Below are 14,449 nucleotides of genomic sequence, written 5' to 3' on the forward strand. Positions count from 1 at the left end.
CAGGATTTTTTCATAAACAAATATATTTCATAAAAGCTTCTTTTGATAATGCTTGCTCTGCCCAAGGCTTGTCTAGGCTGTTCCCTCTCCTGGCTGTACCAATGACCCTGGCCAACTCTGGTTGGTCTAGGAGCAGCTTCTGCAGAAGATAGCCAGTCTTCTCCCTAGCAAAGGGGGCACAGAGTTCCAGCGGAATTGTCCAGTAACACTCCTTCGCAGGGAGGCAGAGAGGTGATGGGACAGAATCTACAATACACTTTAAAAGAACCCACGCAAAGAATTAAAAAACTCAAAGAAAACATAGGACAATATTGACAGTGGTTATCATTGCACAGTGACACTATTGGTAATGTATTAAGTTTATAATGATATATTTAAATTCGATGAAACAAAGGGGCTCCCATAAAATTACTTTTAATAGAAAAATATGAACTACTTTATTTTTTATTTCTCTTGTTTAAATTGACTCTGGGAGCTCTTTTGCTATTTGAACCTATTATATCTCTGCTTCAAGTGAATTAACTATTGTTTTGGTTTCAGGGCAAGGTCAAACTGATTTATGAAAGCTATTCTGAGATTTTGTTTTTAAATCTTTCAAAGCATCAGAAATAGCAGAATTATCACAGATACGGACAAACAGTTACCATTACATTTTAAAATCCACATTCTGCTTCAGAACAAGGATTTCCTTTTATTTCCACAACCACTAAAATACCTTACAGGATCTCTCCCTTGGGTTATTCCTCCCAATGGAGCTGAAGGATGGGGGTAGCCCATGCTGCCCAAGCGGCGCTTGGATAGATCCCTTCCTAGGAGTTAGCTGCTCCAGGCCAGGTCCTCACTCAATATGAGAAAGACTTGCCTCTGACTCCCAGGGCTTTAATGTCTGCAAGTGAGTGAAAGCCGAGGCGTATTTATCCTTGGGTTGCTTTCTAATAACTAGATGTTGTCACAACTTCATGAAAAAAGCTGCATGCCCTTTTTCTCCTCTGCCCCCACTCACAAATGTCTTTCAGTAACTCACACACATTTTAACAGTATTAAGCCACCATGGAAAACACTCAAGCAGTTTGCTGTAAGAACTACGTCCCAGGGCAGAGAGTGGTCAGGTTTGGATCCTAGACAAGGTTTTGTTGCTAATTCATCTGCAACTTAGGTCCAGTTGCCACCCTCCTTTGAGACTCAGTTTCCTTTTATGTTAAGTGAGAGCATAGGCTAGTTGATTACAGTATGTTTTATATCAAACTGTCTATGATTATGAGTTCGTAATGCTTGAAAAAACTTGGAATAACGAATCAAACTTTAATTTAGATATATAAATGCAAAAATACTCAATTTCAGTAAAGTGTTGACCAAATCCTGCCCTCTCTTGCCCTTTTCCCTTTAGACTTTCTGAGCATAAATCTCACTCCATGTTTCAACACAATAAGCTAAAATATCTCCAAAGTGACAAGCTGCAAACATCAAGACCACATGATGTATGTTAAATATACTAATAGGGTTTTCTTTGTAAATAAATAAGCAGAAATCCACTCCATATTGCAATTAGCATGTAAGAAGTAAGCGATTTTACAGCCCGGACCAACAAGATTGTATTCATTTTTCATATAACAGGCTCATCTTTATAACATTTAATTATATGTTACATAATAATAACTGCTACGGAAAATGTATTATCTTTCCCCTGCTGCAATACATAAATAAACAGATATGTAACTTGATCCGATGACATGTTTTGAACATTAACTTGCCTGTGCTTTGATCTCTGTGATTGAAAACTTTCTTCTATAGAATAATGTAGTCTTTGGAGCAAAGTGGGTGGCATAGACTGAATGTTTGTATTCCCCTAATATTCATATGTTAAATCCTTAACACCCAAGGTACTGGTATTAAGAGATGGGGCCTTGGGAGGTGATTAGGACACCAGGGCAGTGCCCTCATGAATGGGATTAGTGTCCTTATAAAAGAGACATCAGAAAACTCCCCTGTTCCTTCTGCCATGCAGGTGAGGACATAGAGTAAAGAAGGCTGTCTTTGAACCAGAGAGCAGGCTTTCATCAGACACCTAATTTGCTGGCGCCTTGATCTTGGACTTCTCAGCCTCTAGAACCATGAGAAATAAATTTCTGTTGTTTATAACCCACCCAGTCTGTGGTATTTTTGTTATACTAGTCTGAATGGACTAAGACAGTGGGGAATGGAGAAGTCTTCCCTTGCCAGTCCACTAAGAAGCTTCTATTCTCCAGGCCTCCCTTCCCTTGGGAGGGATGCCAGACCTCAGAAATATACCAGGGACAACTGTGCTTATAGTTTCCACAATGTTCCCAATCATCATATTTTATTTTCATATCTATGAGTCAACTATCTGATTGCTGGGAAACAAACTTGAACTCTGTAGGGGATTTATTGGGGAGTGAACTTGGGAATGATACCTGTAAGGACTGGGGCAAACAGGACTGGGCAGAGGCAGAAATTATCTTAAAATGGATCACGGATCTAAATGTAGCAAATAAAACTCTTAGAAAAAAAACATAGGAGCAAAACTTTATGGGAGTAAATCTTGGGTTAGCCAACAGTTTCTCAGACATGAAACCAAAAGCATAAGCAACAAAATTTTAAAGAAGATCAAAATTTAAAAAGTTTGCACTTCAAAAACATCATCAAGAAATTAAAAGAAGCCACAGAATAGGAGAAAATATTTTTAAATCATATATCTGATGAGGGATTTGTATGCAGAATACATAAAGAATTACAATTCAACAATAAAAAGACTCCAATTAAAATTTAAAAAAATAGGGGGATTTGGTTCCAGATGGCGGAGTAGAAGGACGTGCTCTCACTCCCTCTTGTGAGAGCACTGGAATCACAACTAACTGCTGAACAATCATCAACAGAAAGACACTGGAATTTACCAAAAAAGATACCCCACAACCAAAGACAAAGAAGAAGCCACAGAGATGGTAGGAGGGGCGCAAGTGCAATAAAATCAAATCCCATGACTGCTGGGTGGGTGACTCACAAACTGGAGGATACTTATGCCACAGAAGTCCACCCACTGAAGTGAAGGTTCTGAGCCCCACGTCAGGCTTCCCAACCTGGGGGTCCAGCAACGGGAGGAGGAATTCCTAGAGAATCAGACTTTGAAGGCTAACAGGATTTGATTGCAGGACTTCAACAGGACAGGGGGAAACAGAGTCTCCACTCTTGGAGGGCACACACAAAGTAGTGTGCTCATCGGGACCCAGGGGAATGAGCAGTGACCCCATAGGAGACTGAACCAGACCTACGGGCTAGTGTTGGAGGATCTCCTGCAGAGGTGGAGGGTGGCTGTGTCTCACCATGAGGACAAGGATACTGGCAGCAGAAGTTCTGGGAAGTACTCCTTGGCATGAGACGTCCCAGAGACTGCCATGAGCCCCACCAAAGAGCCCAGGTAGGCTCCAGGGTTGGGTCACATCAGACCAAACAACCAGCAGGGAGGGCACGAACCCCACCCATCAGCAGACAAGCAGATTAAAGTTTTACTGAGCTCTGCCCACTAGAGCAACAGCCAGCTATACCCACCACTAGTCCCTCCCATCAGGAAACTTGAACAAGTCTCTTAGATAGCCTCATCCACCACAGGGCAGACAACAGAAGCAAGAAGAACTACAATCCTGCAGCCTGTGGAAACAAAAACCACATTCACAGAAAGATAGACAAGATGAAAAGGAAGAGGACTATGAACCAGATGAAGGAACAAGATAAAACCCCAGAAAACCAACTAAATGAAGTGGAGATAGGGAATCTTCCAGAAAAAGAATTCAGAATAATGATAGTGAAGATGATCCAGGACCTCGGAAAAGAATGGAGGCAAAGATGGAGAAGATGCAAGAAATGTTTAACAAAGACCTAATTAAAGAACAAACAAACAGAGATGAACAGTACAATAATTGAAATGAAAAATACACCAGAAGGAATCAATAGCAGAATAACTGAGGCAGAAGAATGGATAAGTGACCTGGAAGACAGAATGGTGGAATTCACTGCTGTGGAACAGAATAAAGAAAAAAGAATGAAAAGAAATGAAGACAGCTTAAGAGATCTCTGGGACAACATTAAATGCAACAACATTCACATTAGAAGGGTCCCAGAAGGAGAAGAGAGAGAAAGGACCCGAGAAAATATTTGAAGAGGTTATAGTAGAAAACTTCACTAACATGGGAAAGGAAATAGCCACCCAAGTTCAAGAAGCACAGAGCCCTAGCCAGGATAAACCCAAGGAGAAACAAGCAAAGACACATAGTAATCAAACTGACAAAAATTAAAGACAAAGAAACATTATTGAAAGTAACAAGGGAAAAACAAAAAATAGCATACAAGAGAATTCCCATAAGGTTAACAGCTGATTTCTCAGCAGAAACTCTACAAGGCAGAAGGGAGTGGCATGATATATTTAAAGTGATGAAAGGGAAGAACCTACAACCAAGATTACTCTACCCAGCAAGGATTTCATTCAGATTCCATGGAGAAATCAAAAGCTTTAGAGACAAGCAAAAGCTAGGAGAATTCAGCACCACCAAACCAGCTTTACAACAAATGCTAAAGGAACTTCTCTAAGTGGGAAACACAAGAAAAGAAAAGGACCTACCAAAACAAAATCAAAACAATTAAGAAAATGATAATAGGAACATACATATCAATAATTACCTTAAACGTGAATGGATTAAATGCTCCAACCAAAAGACACAGGCTTGCTGAATGGATAAAAAAACAAGACCCGTATATATGCTGTCTACAAGCGACCCACTTCAGACCTAGGGACACATACAGACTGAAAGTGAGGGGATGGAAAAAGATATCCCATGCAAATGGAAAGCAAAAGAAAGCTGGAGGAGCAATACTCATATAAGATAAAATAGACTTTAAAATAAAGAATTCTACAGGAGACAAGGAAAGACACTACATAATGATCAAGGGATCAATCCAAGAAGAAGATATAACAATTATAAATATATATGCACCCAACATAGGAGCACCTCAATACATAAGGCAACTGCTAACAGCTATAAAAGAGGAAATCGACAGTAACACAATAATAGTGGGGGACTTTAACACCTCACTTACACCAAACAACAGATAATCCAAACAGAATATTAATAAGGAAACACAAACTTTAAATGACACAATAGACCAGAGAGATTTAATTGGTATTTATAGGATATTCCATCCAAAAACAGCAGATTACACTTTCTTCTCAAGTGCCCACGGAACATCCTCCAGGATAGATCACATCTTGGGTCACAAATCAAGCTTCAGTAAATTTAAGGAAATTGAAATCAAAACAAGCATCTTTTCTGACCACAACACTATGAAATTAGAAATGAATTACAGGGAAAAAAAAGTAAAAAACACTAACACATGGAGGCAAAACAATACATTATTAAATAACCAAGAGATCACTGAAGAAATCAAAAAGAAATAAAAAAAATACCTACAGACAAATGACAATGAAAACACGATGATCCAAAACCTATGGGATGCAGCAAAAGCAGTTCTAAGAGGGAATTTTATAGCAATACAATCCTACCTCAAGAAACAACAGACATCTCAAATAAACAATCTAACCTTACACCTAAAGGAACTAGAGAAAGAAGAACAAACAAAACCCAAACTTAGCAGAAGCAAAGAAATGATAAAGATCAGAGTGGAAACAAATGAAATAGAAACAAAGAAAACAATAGCAAAGATCAATAAAACTAAAAGCTGGGTCTTTGAAAAGATAAACAAAATTGATAAACCTATGCCAATAAAACTGACAACCTGGAAGAAATAGACAAATTCTTAGAAAGGTATAACCTTCCATGACCGAACCAGGAAGAAATAGGAAATATGAACAGAGGGCTTCCTTGGTGGCACAGTGGTTGAGAGTCCACCTGCCGATGCAGGGGACATGGGTTTGTGCCCTGGTCTGGGAAGATCCCACATGCCGCGGAGTGGCTGGGCCCATAAGCCATGGCAGCTGGGCCTGTGCGTCCGGAGCCTGTGCTCCGCAACAGGAGAGGCCGCAGCGGTGGGAGGCCCGCATACCGCAAAAAAAAAAAAAAAAAAAAAAAAGAAAATATGAACAGACCAATCACAAGTAATGAAATTGAAACTGTGATGAAAAATCTTCCAATAAACAAAAGTCCAGGCCCAGATGGCTTCACAGATGAATTCTGTCAAACATTCAGAGGAAGGAACACTCCTAAACACATTCTGTGAGGCCACCATCACCCTGATACCAAAAACAGACAAAGATACTACAAAAAAAGAAAATAACAGACCAATATCACTCATGAATACAGATGCAAAAATCCTCAACAAAATACCAGCAAACAGCATCTAACAACACATTAAAGGGATCACACACCATTATCAAGTGGAATTTATCCCAGGGATGCAATGATTCTTAAATATACACAAATCAGTCAATGTGATACACCATATTAACAAATTGAAGAAGAAAAACCATAAGATGATCTCAGTAGATGAGGAAAAGGCTTTTGGCAAAATTCAACACGCATTTATGATAAAAACTCTCCAGAAAGTGGGCATAGAGGGAACCTACCTCAACATAATAAAGGCCATATATGACAAACCCACAGCAAACATCATTCTCCATGGTGAAAAACTGAAAACATTTCCTCAAAGATCAGGAATAAGACAAGGATGTCCACTCTCATCACTATTATTCAAAATAGTTTTGGAAGACCTAGCCTTGGCAATCAGAGAAGAAAAAGAAATAAAAGGAATACAATTTGGAAAAGAAGAAGTAAAATTGTCACTGTTTGCAGATGACACGATACTATACATAGAGAATTCTAAAGATGCCACCAGAAAACTACTAGAGCTATTCAATGAATGTGGTAAAGTCGCAGGATACAAAATTAATGCACAGAAAATCTTGCATTCCTATACCCTAATGATGAAAAATTTGAAAGAGAAATTAAGGAAACAATCCAATTTACCATTGCAACAAAAAGAATAAACTATAAAATACCTAGGAATAAACCTACCTAGGGAGACAAAAGACCTGTATGCAAAAAACTGTAAGACACTGATGAAATAAAGATGATACAAACAGATGGAGAGATATACCATGTTCTTGGATTGGAAGAATCAGTATTGTGATAATGACTATACTACCCAAATAATCTACAGATTCAATGCAATCCCTATCAAACTACCACTGGCATTTTTCACAGAACTAGAACAAAAAATTTCACAATTTGTATGGAAACACAGAAGACCCTGAATAGCCAAAGGGGTCTTGAGGGAAAAAAACGGAGCTGGAGGAATCAGACTCCGTGACTTCAGACTATACTACAAACCTACAGTAATGAAGACAATGTGGTCTGGGGCTTCCCTGGTGGTGCAGTGGTTGAGAGTCTGCCTGCCAATGCAGGGGACACAGGTTTGAGCCCTGGTTTGGGAAGATCCCACATGCCGTGGAGCAACTAGGCCCATGAGCCACAACTACTGAGCCTGCGCATCTGGAGCTTGTGCTCTGCAACAAGAGAGGCCGCGAGAGTGAGAGGCCCACGCACCGTGATGAAGAGTGGCCCTCGCTCGCCACAACTAGAGAAACCCCTCACACAGAAGCCAAGATACAACACAGCCAAAAATAAAAAAAAATTAATTAAAAAAAACCAATATGGTCTGGCACAAAAACAGAAATATAGATCAATGGAACAGGATAGAAAGCCCAGATATAAACCCACACACCTATGGTCAACTGATCTATGACAAAGGAGGCAAGGATATACAATGGAGAAAAGACAGTCTCTTCAATAAGTGGTGCTGGGAAAACTGGACAGCTACATGTAATAAATTAAATTAGAACACTCCCTAACACCATATACAAAAATAAACTCAAAGTGGATTAAAGACCTAAATGTAGGGCTAGACACTATTAAACTCTTAGAAGAAAACATAGGAAGAACACTCTTTGACATAAATCACAGCAAGATCTTTTTTGGTCCACTTCCTAGAGTAATGGAAATAAAAACAAAAATAAACAAATGGGACCTAATGAAACTTAAAAGCTTTTGCAAAGCAAAGGAAACTACAAACAAGATGAAAAGACAGCCCTCATAATGGGAGAAAATATTTGCAAATGAATCAATGGACAAAGGATTAATCTCCAAAATATATAAACACCTCATGCATCTCAATATTAAAAAAACAAACAACCCAATCCCCAAATGGGCAGAAGACCTAAATAGACATTTCTCCAAAGAAGACATACAGATGGCCAAGAAGCACATGAAAAGCTGCTCAACATCACTAATTATTAGAGAAATGCAAATCAAAACTACGATGAGGTATCACCTCTCACAAGTTAGAATGGGCATCATCAGAAAATCTACAAACAACAAATGCTGGAGAGTGTATGGAGAAAAGGGAACCTTCCTGTACTGTTGGTGGGAATGTAAATTGATACAGCCACTATGGAGAACAGTATGGAGGTTCCTTAAAAACTAAAGATAGAATTACCATATGACCCAGCAATCCCACTACTGGGCATATACCCAGAGAAAACCATAATTCAAAAAGACACATGCACCCCAATGTTCATTGCAGCACTATTTACAATAGCCAGATATAAAAGCAACCTAAATGTCCATTGACAGATGAATGGATAAAGAAGATGTGGTACATATATACAATGGAATATTACTCAGCCATAAAAAGGAACGAAATGGGGTCATTTGTAGAGACGTGGATGAATCTAGAGACTGTCACACAGAGTGAAGTAAGTCAGAAAGAGAAAAACAAGTATCGTATATTAACACATATATGTGGAACCTAGAAAAATGGTACAGATGAACTGATTTGCAGGGCAGAAATTGAGACACAGATGTAGAGAACAAACATATGGACACCAAGGGGGTAGTGGTAGGGTGATGGTGTTGGTGTGATGAACTGGGAGATTGGGATTGACATGTATACACTAATATGTATTAAATGGATAACTGATAAGAACCTGCTATAAAAAATATTAATGAAATAAAATGCAGAAAAAATATTTGAAGAGACATTTCTCCATAGAATATATAGAAATGTAGACAGGCAATAAGCACATGAAACAAACACTGAATATCATTAATTATTAGGGAAATAAAAATCAAAATCACAATGAGACACTACTTCACACTCACTAGGATCATTAGAACCAAAAAGACAGATAACAGCAGGTGTTGATGAAGGTATGGAAAAGTTGGAACCATCATACCTGGTTCCACAACCTGGTTCCACAACCACAACCTGGTTGTGGTGCTCAGGTATGGACCCTTGTCACTCCCGGGGCAGGCTTTCCTCCTGGACCCTCTTCTGAGGATGTCCTGATAGCTTTCCATTATAAGTCCAGACTGTCCTAGTCTCCATGAGGCACAGATGTTTCTACCAGTTCTCTTACTTCTCAAGGGACCGTGAAAACCTTTATATTTGGTCCTCCAGGTCTCTGTTGACTCATCTGTCTGCAGGGAAACCAAAGCCACAGCTATGGTTCCGGAATTCAAGTCGGCTTTTCACAAGCTTATATGGCGAGAGGGAAAACAAGTAGCAGTCAGTCTTTTCACCAAGTTTCAGAAAAGCCATTGTTTGCATTAGAAAAGAAAGCAGAAGAATCTAGTATACTTAAGTGTCAGTATTTTTATGTATTTTCTCATATTTTAGCCTCACAACAATGATGAGTGTTAAGTCGGTAATGTTTCCATTTTTGAATGGGAAGACATAGTTAGGGAAGCTAAATGACTTCCCCAGTTCTCTGCAGGAATTAAATGTGCTACTGCAATTCTAACTTGGGATTCTCAGACTCCCAGATCTCCATTCTGTGTACTCTGCAGGGCTGCATTTCTAAACAAACCTACCTATAATAATCACCTGTTGTGCTTACTAAGAATAGAGATTTCCAGGATTATTATCCAAAACAGATTCAGCAATTTTTGGGAGTGGGCCCAGGAATCTGTGATTTTTTTTCAAGTGAAGTGTAGGAACACTTCCTTCAACCAGACCAAGATGCTGTCTTTTACCTTCTGGTTCAAAAATCTTTTCTAGGGAATTCCCTGATGGTCCAGTGGTTAGGACTTGGCACTTTCACTACCAGGGCCCGGGTTCAATCCCTGGTCGGGGAACTAAGATCCTGCAAGCCACGCAGCCAAAAAAAAATCGTTTCTAAATCTTGAAGCAGAGGCAAGATGATGTTGGAAGCAGTGTGCAGTATGATTCGGAGAAATAAGTAATCAGCAGCAAAGAGATTCCTTCAGAGAACCTTTCTAGCAAGCAGTGGAGAGGAAATGAGGTCTTGCACTTAAGGAAGGTTGGTGGGGCTGGAAAGGGGGCAGTAGGAGGACATACTGTAGGGCAGATGGACGACATGATAAGGACAAACGGGGCAACTAGTATACGTCTCCTTTGCTCAGGTGAGTTCTGGGGTCACTGGGACAGTGATGGTGCTTGGAATAAAATGAGGTCATGACACAAAGAATGGAAAAGGAAGAGGAAATAAGTGCCTTGCTTGAAGAAGACAGTAGAATCAAAGTCATTTTTAAGATTCTCTCAGTCACTGAAAGTATTATAAAATTGCTTCTCTTCTTAACGTGTATCAAAAAACTTTTTGATATTGTAGCTGCAACGAATTGGAGCAAAACAATAACACAAAGCTAAATTGAAGCAAGGGAAGACTCTTCTCATTTTATCATCTTGATCTATTCTCTAATGAGAAGTCACCAAAAAAAGATTAAAGGAAAGGTCACCATTTATTTAGGATAAAGAAATGTATGCTGATGGTTGATGTCTTCAGCTACTTAATAAAATGAACTCAAATCTGAAGGAGGCATCAACACTCAGAAATAGCTTGTTTCTTGTAATAAGTAGAGAACAGGCAATAGATAGTGGAGAATACTTAAATAGTAATACTTCTTCTATCCTGGATGTTATTCATATAATTCAAATGTTTTAAAGAACTTTGACTTAGATAAAGCAATAATTTCAATTGATTAGGGAAAAATTTAAGGGCTACATTAAACTAAACATCAACTTATCTGTTTAGCTTGCTAGATAAGTTCTGAAGACAGTAATTTCAGTTCTCAGACTCTATAGGAAGTAGATGGTATAAATAAGAGACATCTAGTTATAAAATGTGCAGGGAAACAATCGTGAGGCAATTAAAGTCTAATGTAAAGGCAAAAGTCCCACTGCAACTATGAAGAGAAAGGAGAATAGAAAAAAAAATAGCTAAAGCTTATTAAGTATCTAATATATGCCAGACAATGTGATGAATTTTATCTCATCTAATCTTCGTAGCAATGATGAGAGACAGATATTCACAAATGGGGCAACTAAGCCTTAGAGTTTGTAACTTGTCCATACCGGAAAGTAACAACTGATAAATCAAGATTCTAGGACATCCATCTGATGTTACATGACATCAGCACTTCAAATAGAACCATTCCACTCTTCTCTCTGCTATTCAAAACTCTCCTCAATCTTAGTTGTTCAAAACCCTCCTCAATTTTAGTTCTAAGCTGTATCACTCACCTTAACATTCTCAAAACCATCCTCTAACTAGACTGATGTCCTGTGTGCATTCCTAGACCTGCCCCACCTTTGTGCACAGAATTTCTCCAACTCTCAAGGTTCAGTTCTGTACACCCTTCCCTAAAACAGCAGCCAGGGCACTGCTGCCTTCATCAAATGCCCCCTCCTCTTCATCCATGGATGGCCCTTTTCACTAATGACCTCATTTGCCAGTTGCAGTACTTGACCTCAGCCTGGGAATTCACTTTCCACACTACTTTGTGTTTTCTAAATCTTGCCATTGCTGGAAATGCTAAGCAATAACAAAGCCTTATATAACTTCTTCTTTCCTACAGAACTCAGTACAGGACCCAGAGTAAAATATTTTCCATTATTAGCACAAACAACAATAGTTACAACCATTAATTCAGAATTTATAAAGTAATTCCATCTCTGTTGTCTCATCTGTTTTAATACACACTTCATTAAATACTCATAAGAAACCTGGGTAAATATTATTATATTTTAATGTAAGTATTATACTATAAAATAATAGATATATCCTTCATGTATTCTTAAAGAAACAGAGAGGATATAATTGTTAGCATCAGGTCACACTGTTGGGAAATCGTGCCTGTCTTTAGTGCCTCACTTAGACTTGACACTCTATATTTGTGTGATGAATGAGTAAATGAACAAGCTAGAATTTAAATTAGGTTTTTTAATTCCAAACTTTGTACCACACCATTCAGAATGATCTGTTTGACAGTATATGCTTGTTTATGTTTTCCTCATAAAATCTTATTCCAGTGTGGTCTACACCGCTCTGGCTTTGCAGCATCTCACAATAAGTTCCAGTGAATACCAAACTCATTAGCTGAGCCAGAGAGAGAAAACGATATCTACCCTAATTTTAATAGGACTAAATTCTCCATTAATGATAATAAAAAAGTTAATGGTGACTTCAAACAAGCCTGAGCTTGAAAATTTGGTAGTCTGAGTGATCCTAATTACAAAAGATTTCTTAATTATGTTTTTTACAACTTTTCATAAAGACATTATCATGATTACTTCGGATAAAAAAAATCATGGAAATATAACCACTTTCTTCAAAGTAAATGAATGACATGTAGTTAGAGCAGGTCAACAAAAACTCCAAAGCAAAAATTGAATTTCAAATAGATTTGGAGGGACAATCAGATGTGTTTAACATTTAGAGCACTAAGCTGGTCTGGGGGAGCCTGCTTTTCTGAAGGGTGGGTGGGTCTGGGCAAGGCAGGATGAGATGACGCAGGTTGAAGGAGAGTGGGAGTTGCTGTACAGTTTCCCCTTCATTAGAATTGGAAGAATTCAGATAGATCCGTTCAGCTCAGAAATTTATAGATAACAATGGCTAGAGGATATTAATTTGAAGTTTTATGCTGAGAAAAACTTTAAAGACTCCCTATAAAATACAGCATATACATATACTTTAAAATTAAAAGAAAGATGTAAATCAAGAGTTGTATCTTTGGTCTGGTCTCAGGGTCCAGACCTTTCTTGAGAAGGAACTAGTGAAGAGCTGTGACCCGCGTGTCCAGTAGAAGATAACCTGGTCATCTGGTTTCCCTTTCACAGGGCTCCTGTCCTACACTGTCTTATCTCTCCTAGGCAGTGTGTTGCCCTCTTCAAGGGCCCTTCTTACTCATCATAAATGGTCCTTGCTGTTTGCTTGTTAACTCAGCTCTACCTTCCTGATCTGAGCAAGCTGGGTCTGCAGTGATTCTGCAAGGATCAGCCATGTTCTGCTTCAGAGAGCTTCGGTACAGAATGGAACAAGGGAGAGGTACTAAAAGCCATTCAATGGGGAAGAGTCTGTTTATCCTAGAAGTTCCCAGTGAAAAAGACTCCTGGATGGGCGGCACATTGAACTTCCAGTATAATATCCTGGCCCTCTCCTTGGCAAGAGCAGCTCTATTTATTCCCATTTAATTCATTTTCACCTAGTATTGTAGGGCATAAATCTTCATTCTTCCTGGGGACAAGTTCAGAGTTCAGGTTTAACTGAATCAAAATTGGGCCAATTTGAGCACAACAGTACAGAAACAGAGGTAACAGAAGAAAAAGGTCTATATAAAAGAAAAAAAGAACGACTAAGACAAGTGCCAGAAAGGCCACAGAGCGCTCAGAAAGGTAAGATTTATATGGAAAGAACATTTACATTTTTCCTACTTAAAACTCTTAGTGGGTGGGGTTTTAGATCAAGCTCAGGTCCATTTGACACTCAGCAAATTAGTAAATATTACTGGGCTTCAGTTATATCAGCTAGTAAATGGTAATTTTGCTACTGTACCCTGGGACAGATCCAGTGAGTGGAGAAGAGGTAGAAGGTGATTCAGAAAGCAAAAGTTTCCAAAGAACTCCAAGATCCAGGAGGGTATATGACTTAGAAAACCATTAGTAGATTTGCTGGATTAAAGGGGAAGAGACAAAAGCACAAAAGAAGACCCAAAGCTGGGGCAATCTTTTCGTCAGAACGGAAAAGGGAAGAACATTCTTTATTTAAAAACAGAACTGATACAACAATTCCTTCTACTCCATAGAAAGTACATTTTCATTCAGGAAAACAATTTGTTACTTTCTAGTAGAAGGGTGCTCATTTATGAAAATACCTAGACAGTCTGCCTTATAAAATGAACACTCTCAGGGCTGATCTGGAAGACTAAGAACTTCATCAAAGAGACTACTTTTATCTACATGTTACAGTAAGGTGAATTTTGAGATTTCTAGGGCAAAGAGAATGGAGTTCAGATTCTCAGGGCATCAGAAGGAGAAGGAAGAAGAGGGTTCTAGCCACATGGGGGCAGGTGGAGAGCCCAAGAAAAAGATCAGAAAGAGAAATTTTTGATGAGGTTAGATAGTGAACCCA

At 38.8% G+C, this 14,449-nt stretch overlaps 1 protein-coding gene and 1 non-coding gene across 4 annotated transcripts in view; one reads left to right on the plus strand and one right to left on the minus strand.

The window, feature by feature from the left end:
- The window catches only part of NRG3 (neuregulin 3), a 1,055,004-nt gene that overhangs the window by 162,192 nt on the left and 878,363 nt on the right, over positions 1 to 14,449 (minus strand). The gene's annotated exons all lie outside the window — the stretch shown is intronic.
- Positions 10,086 to 10,157, plus strand: TRNAE-UUC (transfer RNA glutamic acid (anticodon UUC)). The gene has a single exon. It is a non-coding gene; the product is annotated as a tRNA-Glu (tRNA).

This window comes from Aethalodelphis obliquidens, unplaced genomic scaffold (assembly GCF_003676395.1).
Source record: "Aethalodelphis obliquidens isolate GAN/ISIS:26980383/991018 unplaced genomic scaffold, ASM367639v1 scaffold37, whole genome shotgun sequence".
Lineage (NCBI taxonomy): Eukaryota > Metazoa > Chordata > Mammalia > Artiodactyla > Delphinidae > Aethalodelphis > Aethalodelphis obliquidens.